Here is a 17542-nt window from a genome sequence, read left to right as displayed (position 1 = left end):
TCATTCTCTCTACCTGTCCTGAACTCTGGGGTCTATAAGTACAATGCAACTTCCAATCCGCCCCCAGTGCTGCAGCTATTCCCTGACCTACTTTTGAGACAAAGGCCTGTCCGTTGTCTGACCCAGTGGTGGATGGGAAGCCATACCTGGGTAGGATTTCTTCCAGGATCTTCTTAGCCACTACATTCGCAGTCTCGTGCTTTGTTGGATAGGCCAGACAACACTTACAAACAGACTTAGGGAGCCGTGGCTTACTGGTTTGACTGTGTCTCTCCTGCCCCTGTGAGGAGGCAGACCACACAGTCTCACTGTGTCTCTCCTGCCCCTGTGAGGGGGCAGACCACACAGTCTTGAGGCTCTCTCTCTCCCGTTCCTGTGTAAGAGCGGACCAGACAACCCGCAATATAGGCCCATTAGAAGGGCCTCCCGGTCCAGTCCTTCAGGTTCAGGGTGGTAGTGGGAATCCTGAGCCCCCTGTGGAGGGCATGAGGCATTCCCCAAGTCCTCCAGGACTGCCCATACGAGCGTGTGCACTCCGGCTGGTCCTTCACTACCTACAGGTTCAGATTCAGGCGGCTGGCCTAAACAGAAAACAAAACTACAAATCACACAGACACAGACACACAGAATGAACAGCCCTATTTTCTTACCTTCTGAGTCTGGGGTCTTGGGGGTCTCTGGGGCCATCCCGGACGAAACCCCAAATGTTGTGCCAAGTCTCGAAACCACCACCAAGAAGACCACCGAGACTCAGACATTCTGAAATGCAAAAGCAAGGCAAGGCTTTATTTAAGCGAGCTGCAACTCGGGCCTCGTCGTATCCCCCAACACAGCGGAGGTTAGGAGGGAGCCTCGAGCTGTGATTACACAGGGCTTATAAAGGCAAAGAACAAAGTAACAACAATCAGGTGTTCAAACAAGAAAGATTAGGATACAGGTACAAATCTGATTGGCTCAGGGTTCGATTCTAAAATGGGGTTCACGGGGTAAAATGGAGTTCACAGGGTAAAATAGGGTTCACGTGGTAAAATGGGGCCTGACTTCAAAGTCTGGCACTTCACCTAGAAGGCCTCGAACCCTGAGCTAATCAGATTTGTACCTGTATCCTAATCTTGCTTGCTTGAACACCTGATTGTTGTAACTTTGTTTTTTGCCTTTATAAGCCCTGTGTAATTGTAGCTTGTGGCTCCCTTCTAACCTCCGCTGTGTTAGTGTGTAGGACGAGGCCCGAGTTGCAGCTCACTTAAATAAAGCCTAGCCTTGCTTTTGCATTTTGGAATGTCTGAGTCTCGGTGGTCTTCTTGGTGGTGGTCTCACGACTTGGCATAGCAACACAGCCAGGGCAGAGAACAATATCCAATGTGTGATGTTGAAGTGCCCAGAATTCGAGACCCCCGTGATGACCCTCAGAGTAACAAGACCCGATGCACAGGGAAAGGGACTTTATTGAAAGCAAGCTAGAGCTAGGGTTGTCCATGTGGAGGAGCGGCCCCTAGCTCTCAAAGCGGGGGATTTTTAAAGACAAAAAATCATAAACAGGGGTCGCATGAGTTCATATGCATTTGGCGTTACAGGATTGGTTACTGGACAATGTTCTCTTACATGATTGGTTAGGAAGTCTGGGGAGTCTCTTCTTTCCATATCTTGACTCACATCTATGTTTGCTGGCAACTGTTTTTTTCCTAACTACCAGTTACCTTAGGATTAAGGCAACTTGACAGCATTCTGGAACATTCCCCCGAGGTGGGGTAGTCCTGAGAACATTTTATTGCTGTTCTTGAAAAGCCAAACTCAGTCATAAGCTCTTTTAGGAAGGGTTTCTAATGTTATTTGTCACCAGCTGACGGTATTATTCTACGGAAAAGGGGAAGGGGGGTGGGTGGGGCGAGGGGACTGCAAGTGGCAAGCAGGTTTACAGAAGCTGAATATGTGGTTAATATCAGTTAATACATTTTTCACTCCTTCAATGTAAATACTATTTTAGGTTTTTTTGTTGTTATTTTTGTTGTTGTTTTTGTGGGTCATGGGGCTTGAACCATTGGCCTGGGTGCTGTCCCTGAGCCCCTCAGCTCAAGGCTAGCACTCTACCACCTGAGCCATAGCACCACCTGCAGCTTCCTGGTGATTAACTGGAGATAAGGGTTTCATGGACTTTTCTGCTCAGTGTGGCTTGAACCACGTACCTTAGATCTCAGCCTCCTGAGTAGCTAGAATTACAGGCATAAGCCACTGGCATCCCACCTGTTCTAGTTATAAAAGGAGGGTAAAAAGAGAATCGAAAGGGCAACAGATAATGATCAATATTTATTTGCTAGCTCAATGAAAAATATCATAATCCAGTCCACAGATGCTCAGAGAATCCTGTACAAGATATTTATACAATTGGAGGACTGCATAGTTCTAACACTTATTAAAGTAGTAGGTAGCAGATAAAGGAGAAAGCCATGAGGTATTTAGGCAGGAGAGAAAGTTTATAACCAAACTGCTGGCATGTGACCTGAGAGAAGGTCACAGGCCTGGCCCTGTCTTATCTAGGGCAGGGAGGTGTGGCCAGGTGGATTAGGTTATGACCTCAGGGCAGGAGGAAGTAATTGCCTCCAGATATGCTGGTTACCCCGGTAACTGGGTGGAAACTTAACCAGATGGGGTTATCAGCATGGAGCCCACTCAGGGTTGACCTTACAATAGTTAGAGAATTGCAATGATAAATATATTTTAGGCAAGCCAAATAACAAAATTATTTTAAAATAGAAATAACATTATCAGGGCTGGGAATATGGTCTAGTGGTAGAGTGCTTGCCTCCTATACATGAAGCCCGAGGTTTGATTCCTCAGCACCCACACATATAGAAAAGACCAGACGTGGTGCTGTGTCTCAAGTTGGCAGAGTACTAGCCTTGAGCGAAAAGAAGCCAGGGACAGTGCTCAGGCACTGAGTTCAAGCCCAGGACTAGCATAATAATAATAATAATAATAATACCATCAAAGAGAAAGTTATAAATTGAAAAGATGTATATACATTAAAATATGTAGGGATTCCTGTAATAAGGAGGTCAGATCTGGCCAGTGCCATCATTAACTGTGGAGGGGTATCAGATTGACTCCAGGTAAGATTAGAGCAGAAGCCAACTCCATCTTCACTAAGATCTCCCCCACCCTATCCAGGGAAGTTCCCCTTCGCTGTGATAAGATTGTGTAAGCTGCTTGACCACCTGAAGCATGGAAGTTTCAAGAAATTTTCAAGGTTAAACCTGTGCCCTCCTATGAGTAGGCGTATCCACCTGCATCATGTGAGCCAATTCTAACTAGAATGATAGGTTGGTTCAAACAGATACTGTGAGACAGACTGTAACCCCATTGGCCACCTGCATGTGACCTGGCATGCTCTGTAAGTGTTGTAACCTCATTGGCCACCTGAGTGTGGCAGGCTTGCCCATGTGGGCCTTTATAAACCGACCCTGAGTGTGGCCCGGGGCACGCAGTTCCAGCTCCGGAGTGTGGGCTGCAGCCCTGGCCGGGCCAGCCTGCTTTTTATAGTTGTAGTTTGAGCTCCCACGTCTGGGCCATGACCCTGGCGGGTCAGTATACTTTTTACTTCCCCAATAAATCCATCCTTTTACTTGAGACTGTCTCAGAGTGGTGGACTCTTGGAGGGATGGGGGATTCCCCCCACCCTCGGACCCCCTTACATTGTGGTCCCCTCCCTTGGGGGGTGGTCCCTATGACAATTCCAATGGGAGAAACTCAAGTTATTTATTATAGGTATGACTATTATTGTGTTTTTCTCAAGTTAGACATTTCTATCTGTTTACTTGAAGATTAAATTCACTTCACCTTTGGTTCTTTCCATGTGTCATGTAAGCACTACTCTTAACCATGGTAATGAAAAAATAATGTACATTTATTTTAAACAGATCAAATTAAAACATAAATTAATGGAATAAAAATAAGAGACTCCTAATTCTGGTCATCATAAAAATCAGCAGACATATTAACCCCATGCATAAAACAAATATTAAAGAATAAATATAAAAGAGCCAGCCAAGAATATTTATCTTTAACAGAAAAAATTACAAGCCAGGAGCTGTTGGCTCAGGCCTGTAATCCTAGTTACTCAGGGGGCTGAGACCTGAGGACTGTGGTTCTAAAACTGCCTGGGCAGAAAAGTCCTCATGAGACTCTTATCTCCAATTAACCTCTCAAAAACTGGAAGTGGGGGCTGGGGATATGGCCTAGTGGCAAGAGTGCCTGCCTCATATACATGAGGCCCTGGGTTCGATTCCCCAGCACCACATATACAGAAAATGGCCAGAAGTGGCGCTGTGGCTCAAGTGGCAGAGTGCTAGCCTTGAGCAAAAAGAAGCCAAGGACAGTGCTCAGGCCCTGAGTCCAAGCCCCAGGACTGGCCAAAAAAAAACCCAAAAAACTGGAAGTGGTGTTGCAGCTCAAGTCACAGAATGCTAGCCTTGATCACAAAGAGCCTCAGGGACAGAGCCTTGACCCTGAGTTCAAGCCCCACAACTGACAAAAATAGAAAAAAAGAAAGATTACAGATGAAGTAAGCCCAGGTAGAATCCTGTGATATAAAACATGCAAAAACTATGTTAATATTTATTATCTCTAAGGTTTATGAAGCAAAATTGCTAAGCCATGTCCTATATTACCAGTGTTTTTGATGTGATTAAATAAGTCTGCCTTCAGGTGATCCTGGTCAATGGATATGTACATCAGCAATATCTGAACATGCTCTTCTTTAAATTCCTGATTTTGTTTGCCTCAACCAATTCTTTCTAGAGAGAAATCTATGTCAATTAATTTTATATTCAATAGTTTATTCAGTACCTAACATCAGTATGTTTTTATAACTCAGGACATGAAATGTGCATGACAGGCATAAATACAAAATTCTATCATATATCCTTTGAATGTAGGTGTCTCCATGACAAGAAAGAAGGCTCCCATGTTTGCTGCCAGCTGCTGCATAGGAAGTATTAGAGAGGACAGAATGAAACTTAGCCTTAAAAAGCAGGTAGGGAAAAAAATGCAATCAAGGAGACAATGAAACCTAGGAACTCACATAGTGTAGAAATGTTATTTTATCTCTGAGAAGTACAGGAAATTTCAGTGTGCATAGTAAAGATTCAAAGGCAAGAATGTAAATTATTTCTTTGAGAGAGGTGATCAAACTAGACAGAACTGCTGGTACGGTATGGACAGAGCTTGAAAATTTACGTAGAGATTAAAATTTATTTTTTGGCTACTTATTATAGTTGCTTAGTTGTTGGTTTGAAAATTACTTTTGCTTAAGCACTATCAAAGTAAAATAATTACTTTTTAATTTTGTTTACTTTTTTGGTCATTTATTTTTACTCTGTTGATACATTGTAAGATGAAGGGACTGTGAAACAGATGACAGAAAAACATTGGAGACAAAAATGGAGATTAGGTGATACTAAAATGGATAAAATAAAATGTTACAGCAGTCTCCATTGTTATAGCTTAGCTTACAGTGTAAGTAGGCCATCAGAGAACTGAGAGTCTTACATCAAGGCAGAGAAGAGTCATTGCTTGTTGTTTCTTTAAAAAAAAGTAAAGTTTCATCTGTTTAAAATTTCTCAGCTATGATAAAAATATGAATTATTGCTTACAAGACCTGTGTTATAGCCTAAGCATTTTCCATATATTGGTTTGAGTATCCTGGGAAATAATCAGTGCTGAAGTTGGAAGATGTAAAAAGAAAGGCATCAGTGATGCACAAAATTTAGAAAACAATGTAAGAAAGCAATTTTGGTTACATTTTTTGTAATCAAAGGCAGTAAAGTTGTTACAATTTTCTGGATACTGAGTCAAATATATAATTGCCCTATTAAGGGAAAAATAGTGTAGGGAAAACATTGTAAACATTTACTAATCATTATCTCAGAAGTAATGATATATCCCTTTATTATATTTAAAACACTTGGAGTTGTATTAATCTTATTTAAGTTTGTTAAAATAACCATAAACCATACAACAAACATAACTTGCTATCATACTGTAGGAGTTTAAAAATCTGCTTTTTCTATAGGTCAATTAGATAATTTAAAATGACATACATTAGTTGATCACCAGGGTAGCTCATGCTTGTAACTTTAGTTATTCAGGAGTTTGAAGGTAGGAAAATCAGTGTGATGCCAGTTATGCAGACAAAACATATAAGACTACATAATAATCAGCAAATAGTAGAGCCAGGTCCTCACTCAAGATCAGGCTGAGCAAGCAAGTCAAGGAATCTAATGCATAGAAGTTAATATTCCTTAATTTAAATTATATTTTCACGTATTATCCTAAAAAAGAAAACGAAAAATTTAAAGAAACATATGAAAAGACATAGTTTCTAAATTTAAAGATTTTAAATACAACTTGCAAAGATGCTGAAAACCTGCATATATCAAGGAATTTGCCAAGGATAAAGCTTTAGTGTTGTTTTGGATTTAAATTTTTCGCACAGAAAAGTGTTATTTGTACTAATTTTTCTTCACTCTTTGTGGATACTAATATGTTAAGAAGAAATAATGTACAGTACCTTAAATAAGAATTGTTATAGAGTATGAAATTTATTTATTAATAATTAATATACACATGATAAAAACATTTTCATCTGCTTTGTCCTTCATAATAATCACCTAGGGGAGAAAGTGAAAGATAATTCTTTTATGCATTTAACACCATTTTAAAACCATGATTTATTTAATTTTCTCTTATTAAACATATCTTCCTTTGCAAAGGCATGGATTGTTTTCTCCCAATTTATTACTTCATGTTATCTGTTTAAAAGATCTACCAATGTAAAGAAATGCCTTGCCTCCCTTGAAATCTCTATGAGCTTTTTCTCATTTTTAATGTTTCTATAAAAATAATCAACTTACTTAATATCCATGGTCCTGATTACACTTTCTTACTTTTTTCAAACTATTATTTAGTAATTTTCTTTTATAAACAGCTGTAAAAGCATAGTCCACAGCAGTTTCTAACATGCAACCTAGGATAAAAAAATTATTCCTTTTATTCATGAAAAGAAAAAGAATCCAGGAAGTGTGTCAGATGCTTGTATTAATTAATTCTAGCATTTGGGAAGCTGAGAAAGAGCTCAGCCTGGGGAACAGTCATGTAACCAAACACCCTGAATAAAAAATAAGAGATGTGATATATTACTTAGAATAGAAATAGTGTAACTGGCAAATAACTTTCCTTATTCCTCTCAGCAAGAAGAACAATTAAAATCTGTGTTTTTAGGATTTTGTAGTTTGCAAGGCATGTACATGCTTATATTTCTAGCTACCCTGAAAATAAGGCCCAAGTTGAATGCCAGCCTAGGCATAGTTAGTAAGAGTCTATCTCAAAACAAAACAAACCAAAACAACAAAAGAGTTAGATATATAGCCTGAGTGATAGAACACTTTCCTAGTATGTTATCAATTCTATGGCTACAGTTTCTAGTAACACAATATGTTTATAACTGGAGTTAATTTCATTACCAAAATTCAGGACAGTCTTTTTTTTTTTTTTTTGATTATAACTGCTTTACAAAAGAAAAAGAAAATGAGTATAAATCTCCAAAATGCTTTGTCCCAGAAATTTACTTTGTTTTTGTTTGCTTGTTTACCTGAGCTTTTTCTTTTTTTTTTTTTTCAAATTTTTATTATCAAACTGATGTACAGAGAGGTTACAGTTTCATAAGTTAGGCATTGGATACATTTCTTGTACTGTTTGTTACCTTGTCCCTCATACCCCCCTCTCTCCTCCCCTTTCCCTTCCTCCCCCCCCAGGTGTTCAGTTCACTTACACCAAACAGTTTTGCAAGTATTGCTTTTGTAGTTGTTTGTCTTTTTTTTTTTACCCTGTGTCTCTCAAATTTGGTATTCCCTTTCAATTTCCTACTTCCAATTCCAGTATACACGGTTTCCAATATACTCAGATATCTAAGATTACAGAGATAGTGTAGGTTCAACCACCAGAAGGTGATACAAGAACATCATCAATAATAGAAGCTACAGATACACATGGGACGTTGAAAGTAGTTACAACTGTGATAAAACAATTGTTTCCATAACATGAAGTTCATTTCACTTAGCATCATCTTAAGTGTTCATAAGGGTATAGCTATTGGGTCTTGTGATGCTCTGCTATAACTTGCCTAAACCTGTACTAATTATTCCCAATAAGGGAGACCATAGAGTCCATGTTTCTTTGGGTCTGGCTCACTTCACTTAGCATAATTTTTTCCAAGTCCTTCCATTTCCTTACAAATGAGACAATGCCATTCTTTCTGATAGAGACATAAAATTCCATTGTGAATATGTACCACATTTTCCTGATCCATTCATCTACTGAGGGGCATCTGGGTTGGTTCCAGATTCTAGCTATGACAAATTGTGCTGTGATGAACATTGTTGTGCTGGTGGCATTTCTGTGATTTTGTTTAAGGTCTTTTGGATAGATACCCAAAAGTGGGGCTGCTGGGTCATAGAGGAGTTCTATATTTAGCCTTCTGAGGAATCTGCATACTGCTTGCCAGAGTGGCTGAACCAGTTTACATTCCCACCAACAATGAAGTAGGGTTCCCTTTTGGCCACATCCCCTCCAACAATTGTTATTGTTAGTTTTCTTGATATATGACATTGTTACTGGGGTGAGATGGAATCTCGATGTTGTTTTGATTTGCATTTCTTTTATGGCCAGTGATGTAGAGCATTTTTTCATATGTCTCTTGGCCATTCTACCTGAGCTTTTTCATGTAAGACAATAGCTCCATCACTTTAAGTCACAGAGTTTTCTGGTGGTTAAATGGAGATGAGAGTCTCCTGGACTTTCTTGCTCAAACTGGTTTCAAACCACCATCCTCAGATCTCAGCCTCCTGGGTAGGTAGGATTATAGGCATGAGCCACTAGTGCTTGGCTCATTTGGCCTTTTTGTTAAAGCATGTTTAGATAATCACAAAATATTCCACAGACCTTTTTCCCAGCATGTGACTTGCTATTTGGATATATTTAAGAAGTGATAATTTTATGAGATTTGCTTTGAGTATTTTTTTATACTTCAAAAGTTAACATTAGAATCTCTCTGAATTTATACAATGGTTTAACTTTCCAAACTTGCTACTTTTAATTTTAAATAATTAGTCTTATAAATACTCATTAAAAATTAATGAACACATAAATAAGAAGTAAATTAATAAATATAGTAACACTTCTGACATTTGTTTCCAGCAAGGGAGTATTATGAATACAACTATAGACATACTAGATTCTGGATAGTAAATCAATACTATTGTGAAAAATAAATTGTAAAAATTTTATAAATTATTTATTTAGAAACAATAACATCTTAGGTGCAACAGATTCAATAAAAAAACTATACATTCTTATCATGTTAAAAATTCCTTAAATAGTAAATAATTTATCATGTTTGGGAAATGCAAATAATGTTAAATGGCTGTTTTCCTTCCACTTATTCCAGTTTTATTGATCCTTTTTCTACTCAAGTAAACTTACTCCATGAGTACTACAGTGGTTTTACTGAATATATTTGCTATATTTTTATCACAGTAACAATGCACAAAAATGTGTAAGAAAAAAGCAAATTCATCATCTTCAAATCATCATTAATATACTTTTTACATAATGTTTCATAATTTACCTGATGGAATAAATTTACATGAACTTTATTTTGGCACATCTTTCTCTTTAACTTCCACTTATTCTTCCTAGGACATAATAATATCTCAAGTGAATTTCTTCAATCTCATCATGAAATAGCACTGAGAGAAAAAAAACAAAACAAAACATTTCTTAGCTCAGGCTATAGTGGCTCCACTTGTAATACTACCTACTGTGGAGCCTGAGATCTAAGCATCATAATTCAAACCCAGCTGTATAAGGAAAGCTCAACTAGTTAGCAAAAGTCAAATTAATCACACCAAAAAAAGCTGGAAGTGGATCTGGGGCATAAGTGATAGAAAACTAGCCTTGTCATAAAAGCTAAGGTACAGAGCCCACACCCCCACAACCCTAAGCTTGAGCACAAAAGCTCGTGGACAGCACCCATACTCTGAGTTCACACACACACACATACACACACATACACACACTTAATGAAATATAAAACACATCAAAGACCAGGTCCAGTGGGTCATGCCATCCCGTAGTCCTCGACTACTCAGGAGGCTGAGATTTGAGGCAGTTTGAAGCCCTCCAGGATAGAAGGGTCCATGGGAGTCTTCTCCGCAAGTAGTTTTCTATTCAGAAAAAGCCAGAAGTGAGAGAAATGCAATATTATAAAGTAGAACCCTCAGGATTATAGAAAACACAAAATGCTCTTTGTTAACTATATTTTACAACTGTTTTTTTTAAATAATCATTTATCTTGAAAAGTGACAAAATTTGGTTAATTTTGGAATTACATCTTTTGCTCTTTTGAAATATCAACTGTCACTATTTGTATTTAGCCTAGACTAAACCCTATTTGAATATGTGCACTTGAACAAATTGTACATCCTATGCTGTTGGAAAGCAAACTTTTCCCAAGGTGTTTTTGCATTCAGAATGAGGGGCTTATATTTAATAAAATATGGCAGTTGAAATAAAAACTTTCAGCAACTACACTTTATTATAAGTAATGCATTACTTATAATAATGCATTAATGAAATCTGTAAATGCTATGAAGGTATTGCTTAACATCTTAATAATATATCAACTTATGAGAATAAATGGTCTGTGAATTACCTTCTAGTGACCTGGAAGCATAATATACTTATTTCATATTATATTTTTTATTGGTGGATTGATTACTTAGTCTTTTGTAGGAGAAAAGGTAGTAAGGTGATTTCATTGAAATGAAGGTTATAATAATATTTTATGGCTGAGTGCTGGTGGCTCATGTCTAGATACTCAGAAGATTGAGATCTAAGAAGTGAGGCTTAAAAGCCACCTCCTACAGGAAAGTCCAAGAAACTCTTATCTCCAATAAACTACTCTGAAAAAGCCAGAAGAGAAGCTTTGGTTCAAGTGATAGAGCACTTGCCTTGAACAAAAATGTTCAGGGACAGTATCCAGACACAGAGTTCAAGCCCCAGGTCCAGGAAAAAAAAAAGTTAGAAATGTCCTAAAAATAATTATTAAAAGGAGGGTAAAAAGAAGCACAGAAAGGGTGAACGAATTTAACAGTTATTCTCATACAACACTATGTTGGAAATGAACTATAAAACTGTGGAGGAGGGTCAGAAGGGAAAATTCTGGAGGGAAATGAAGGAAGAGGTGATATTGTTCGGAAAGAAATGTACTCATTCATTATTTTATTATTTTAGGTCTTTTACAGGTTTAGGATATATATATGTATATGTATATACATATATGTATACATACACATATACATATACATACATGTATTGTCCAATAGTGTCTTAAAAAATAAAACTTCATAAGTGGCAATTATAGAGTTTTTACTTTTTTACTTTTATTTATTTATTTATTTATTTTTGCCAGTCTTGGGGCTTGGACTCAGAGCCTGAGCACGGTCCCTGGCTTCTTTTTGCTCAAGGCTAGCACTCTACCACTTAAGCCACATTTGCCACTTCAGTTTTTTCTGTTTATGTGGTGCAGAAGAATCGAACCCAGGGCTTCATGAATGCAAGGCGAGCACTCTACCACTAGGCCACATTCCCAGCTCCTGAGTTTTTACTTTTTTAAATTTACTTTTATTTTGTTGTAGAAGTGGTAACATTAAATTCTGAACAAACCTAACTTTTTTTTTTCTCCTGCGTGAAACATTCACAAAACTGACTAAATATTTCAAACAAGAAAGAATTCTTAAGGAAATGGAAAGACGCCGCGGGCCAGCCACAGCAGTCGACTGGGTACCAAGAAGGAGTGTGGAGGTAGGCTCTTGAGTGAGAGACGCAGAGTCAAAACTGATGAGTTAGTCGCTGGCCCAAAAAGCTCAGAGGTCTTTACTTTTACTATTTTGAAGCAGGAAAATGGTTACTTAAAAGCATCTATTTAAAGCAAGTATCCTTCACACATGACTCCAAGGTTTTTTTCTTTTCCAGTAAACTCTAACCAGTCGTTTGCACATTGCTCAGCTGTCTATAGTTATTTTAACATATCCTGTCCGACTAGACATAGGGTTTCTAACCACAATAAAGCTTCGTCAGAGGTGTGAAACATGTCTTTATCTTAAAGCTTGCATTTTCTGCATTTTTAAAAATTTATCCTACCAAGTGCCAAGTAAATTAACCAAATATTTAACATGGTTCGTAACTGTAAAATCTCAAAGGGCTTCTCTCTTTTTATAATTGTGCTTTAAAATCCATTATACTTTCACTTTACTCTCAGGTTCAAGATAGGCATAAGTACACTTTTTTGTGGATAATTCTCCTGCACACGTATCTTTCTTTAAGCACTATTGTAACTGTTTACCCATTATTTCTTTTTGTGTTAAGTCATCTGTGCACCATGGCTTTCCAAACTGCCTTATTCATTCCTAAATAGAAAGATTTGTGCATCTCACTGTTTTGCCATTAATCCTAACTTCACTTTTCCCCTCATGGCCATAATATCCTGTCCAAAATCTTTCCAGGCTAAGTAAGTGTGGTCAACAACCTTTCCCCATTAACTGCTGCTCCTGTGGGGGCCTTCTAAATCCTACTTACTATCATATATGCCTCATAGAAAAGTCCCCCTATGGTGGGAATTAACTGTTTCTCTTTTGTGGACAGGCTTGTAGGGCCCCAAATACCAAGTCCAAATTTTGTGATTTTAGATGGGTTTTCTAGTTCTCAAAGCTAGGGGCATGGGAGGCTTATTGGACTCTGGGTCTTTCTTTTCATCACTAATAGATTTCTTTCTAAGTTGCTCATACAGCTCTCTTGCAGGTTTTCCCCCTTGCAGCAATCCTGGGCTTTAACAGTTGCCATTTCCCCCACTGGTGAGGAAGTAGTTATTTTTGTGTCAGTCACATAGTCATACACTTTCTTCTCTACAATGCGCTTATCTCCAGGAAAATATGTTACAAATACAAATATCCTAATTAGAGAGCATGTCTTTAGCAATGCAAGGAGAAGTAGGAGAAGCAAATGCAGTCTCCGCCCCCAGCCTTGACTACAAGGCTTTTCTTCTCCCGGATCCATGTCAAATGGATGGAAGGTGATGGGAGGTTCCTCCAGAAAGACTTGGGGGGAAAAACATATTAAGTGAAGTAAGCCAGAACCAAAGAACATAGATTCCATGGCTTCCCTCATTGGTAATAATTAGTATATGTCTAGGACAGTGCTAGCAGAAGATCACAATACCTCAATAGCTACCTACATATGATTATATAAGATGATGCTAAGTGAAATGAACTCTAAGATATGGAAACAAGGGGATTTACATTGATGTTATATTTAATGAATTATGAGATTCTTCTTTAATTTTCCTTATCTGTGATTTATCTTCTGTTTTCACTGTATTTGATTTTGGTACACTGGGTAATGTATACACATTTATCTGAATTACGCAAGGGAAGGGGAACACCAAAATGGTGAGACAAAGGAGAAAGAGCAAGCCAATACAACAGTGATACTCACAAGACAATGTGTTGAAAATTAACTGTATACCTTGGGGGAGATGAGGTTAGGGAAGCGAGGAGAAAAATGAGGGAGAGGATAGCAAGTATGACAAGAAATGTACTAACTCCCTTACATACGTAACTGTAACCTCTCTGTACATCACCTTGACAATAAAATTCAATTCAAAATTAAAAAAGAAAAAAAAAGGATACAGAAGCTATTGAAATAAAACAGAAGGGCAGACACTTGGGTATTGAATATCAATGAGCTAAACTTTTGGTTCTGGTCTTGAGTGTTTCTACTTTAATGCAGTGAGACTAACTTGATCTAAGATGATAGTGCTACAACCTAAGGTTCCCTGAGTTTACAGCTGAAGATCCACCTACTAAATATATTGGATGGGACAAATCAATTTGAACTATTATTAAAAGTAGTTTATTAATTCCATTATCTCTGTGTTTTAAATCTTGGAAACTTCATTCAATTGAGAATAGACTTTACTAAATATTGCACATGAAAAGGGAAAAATATATTCCTCTTGAACCTTTCATATAAGCAACAACTGTGAGATATGAGTCAAAATTTTCCTTCATTATTACATAAATTTATCTACATACTAAATAATAAATACCTTTCTCCAACTAATTTTTTTTTTTTTGTTTTTTGTTTTTTGTTTTTTTTTTGGCCAGTCCTGGGCCTTGGACTGAGGGCCTGAGCACTGTCCCTGGCTTCTTCCCGCTCAAGGCTAGCACTCTGCCACTTGAGCCACAGCGCCGCTTCTGGCCGTTTTCTGTATATGTGGTGCTGGGGAATCGAACCTAGGGCCTCGTGTATCCGAGGCAGGCACTCTTGCCACTAGGCTATATCCCCAGCCCTCCAACTAATTTCTTGATTGTCTTATTTGTAAGGATTGCCATCAAGTTTAATATAACCCTTTTCAAATACTGTTACTGAGCTTAAATAAAAATGAATCCCATTTTGGCTCTAGTTTTCTAAAGAACAACCAACATCCTTGGTAGGTTAAATAAATATTTGCTACATTATATCATTAGACAAATTATTTAAGATTATAGTTTCAATTACATTATTTTTCAATTAATTTTTCTAATTTCAATTTTTTTATAATCACTATGACTAATCATCAAAAGCATGAGAAGTGACTAATTCCTAAATTCTAAAATGGAAAATACCAAAGTTCAAATATATTATCCACCCTCAACAGAAGAGAGAATTTTCAAATTACTGCCCAAAAGTTTATTGGATTTATATCATTATTACATGAATACTATAAGCAAGTCTGTCTACAGAATTAATTGAGACTCATCATTCAAAATAGGCACAACAGATAGACTGGCAAGCTAAGAATTATTGAGCATTACTGTTATAAACCTTAGCATGTGTTTATCATATATTATCCATTGTGTCCTTGAAACAACTATATGCAGAAGATATTTTGTGCATAAAATCATTAGTGAATAAAGTATGCACACCACTAGCCAGTTGAAGACAGATGCAGAATAAAAAACAATAACCAGTTATTGGAGAAAAAATAAAGATAATTTATGATTATAAAAATCTAGATATGGAAATAGATTCACCATGAGACTTCAGTAGATAAGAATAGGTTAGAAGTACATATCAACAGAAGATCTAAACCAAAAAGTCAATAAATAGTATTTGTGTAAATACTTTTCAGGCAAGTGTGGGGTGATTTTGCCAAGCAGTATAAAGCATGTTACAACTATCATCATGAACCAATTAATGATATTTTGTGCATGTTGTAGATGATACTTATTGTGTAAGACTATATATAATAAAGGCACGAATTCTGATAGTCAAGTGAACTTATAGATGTTTTAATGTATCACAAAACATTATTCAACATGTTTGTGGTGATGATAGCAAAAAGCAAGCTACCAGTTGTATAGAGAAATATCATATGCAATTAAATATAGGACATAATACTTGATAGTCACAACAAACTTAATAGAGTATATTCACACTTATAAAGAACCCAGAGGGGTTTGGGAATATGGCCTAGTGGTAGAGTGCTTGCCTTGCATACATGAAGCCTTGGGTTCGATTCCTCAACACCACATATACAGACAAAATGGAAGTGGTGCTGTGGCTCCAGTTATAGAGTGCTAGCCTTGAGCAAAAAGAAGTCAGGGACAGTACTCACGCCCTGAGTTCAAGTCCCAGAACTGGCAAAAAAATAAACAACAACCTAGAGTCTTTTCAATAGAAAATGCAATCAACAAACTTATATGTATATATATATATATTATGTGTGTGTGTGTGTGTGTGTGTGTGTGTGTGATATTGAATCATATATTGCAAAGGAATAGATGAAAAAGCATACAGTCTCTCTCTCTCCCTCTCTCTCTCTGTCTATATATATATCCACACACACTCGTGTATGTGTTTGTCTGTGTTTGTGTGTGTGTGAAAATGAAACTAGGCAATTGAAGGGATGGGGTTTGCTAGAGTTGGCAAGAATGATGAAAGAGTGACATTGAGCAAGATGCTTTGTAGTCAGAAAGTTACAATTTGGATTGTAATCTCACCCACCACTCCCTAGCCACCCATTCCTTTGGTCTTCTTAATTTTGTAGAATATACACTGGAATTTTCCTCTATTATATTGCTCAATTGCCTACCTTTTTCTGCTTGACTCCATCCTACTGATTTTGCATACTCACTTCCTGATTTTTTATTTTACTGAACTTTGATTTTATTTATTTTTATTTAACCATCAGATGTGGCAGATTCTTTAAACACTCATCTTTTTACAGGAGGAAAAGTAAGCATATGTATGATTCTATCAAGCAAATAGTTGGTTTTGTTCCAGAATGCAAGATCATAAGTGGTTACAAGCAGGAGCTTTAAATTTTAGCTTAGCTGTAAATAAGGCATGGGAAATGTCACTTGTTGTTTGATATAGATAGAATATCTAAATTTATTTTCATGAGTGGCTAGCATTTAGGAATAAGTCATTCCCCTGTGTTAGTTTTGGGAAGCAAAGAAAATTTAGTGTGGACTAGTGTCACAAAGGAAGAATTGAACCTTTGAAGAACTAAGGTACAATTCCAGGGTAAAGTAACACAAAGCTAGGGAATTCCTGATATTCCAAATTAGTAGACACTGGTTCAAAGCTGATCTAGTCACTTGTTGAGAAAGGATGTGGAAAAAGTGAGGAAAATACTTGCCCAGAAAGCAGTAACTTTTTTTTAAACTGTGGTCAATAGCACAATGTTTAAGTAAAGTGTTACAAAAAGATAAACATCTCAAAGAAAATCTAGCTGTGTAAATTTGCCAGTATTTCCTAATACAAAAATCTTAAACTATACATCTTACAAATTTGACCCAATTTGAATAAGTCAATGTAGTATTGTAAATTCATAGTAAAATTCTCTGGATAGCATATCTATCCAATTATATGTTCACTTCTCATGTGCACAGAATTTTTGATAGTTGAATTACAGAAAGGTCCAACTCCAAGAAAATCATCAGGGCTTTATTTTATGATTTATCTATTTATTTATTACATTATAATAAAGGCAAGTGGCACCTACAGGTATTGTGCGGACTTGAGCTGTCAAAGTCTCTCCAAGTTGTTCTCACACATAGTTGGAGCTTTTTCATTAAAATATTCCTTGTAAAAGCAATCAAAATCCCTGGGTAAGATTAAGTCTGAGGCTGCTGTGCAAATTATTTATCATTAGAGTATCAAAATGGTTTGATTATTTTCCAGCATGTATATGACTTCATACATATACTCCCAAGAATGTGGATCAAAATGTCAGGGAAGTGCCGGAGAAGCCAGATAAACAAGCTGTGGTTTCAGTTCATACATCATTGATCAATGAGTGTTATCAATTTTCACAGAGCCAAGGACTCTGATAACTTTCCTGTTGAGTGCCTAGCATAAATTTTAAATGATTCAGGGCATGCTA

At 37.1% G+C, this 17542-nt stretch overlaps 1 non-coding gene across 1 annotated transcript; it reads right to left on the bottom strand.

Annotated features, from left to right (window-relative positions):
- Window positions 1–17133: 17133 nt before the first annotated feature.
- On the bottom strand, window positions 17134–17243 carry LOC125352096. Its single transcript, XR_007211102.1, has one exon. It is a non-coding gene; the product is annotated as a small nucleolar RNA SNORA44 (small nucleolar RNA).
- Between the last annotated feature and the right edge of the window lie 299 nt (window positions 17244–17542).

Source organism: Perognathus longimembris, chromosome 5 (assembly GCF_023159225.1).
Source record: "Perognathus longimembris pacificus isolate PPM17 chromosome 5, ASM2315922v1, whole genome shotgun sequence".
NCBI classification, from domain to species: Eukaryota; Metazoa; Chordata; class Mammalia; order Rodentia; family Heteromyidae; genus Perognathus; species Perognathus longimembris.
This window is presented reverse-complemented; position numbering and strand designations above follow the sequence as displayed.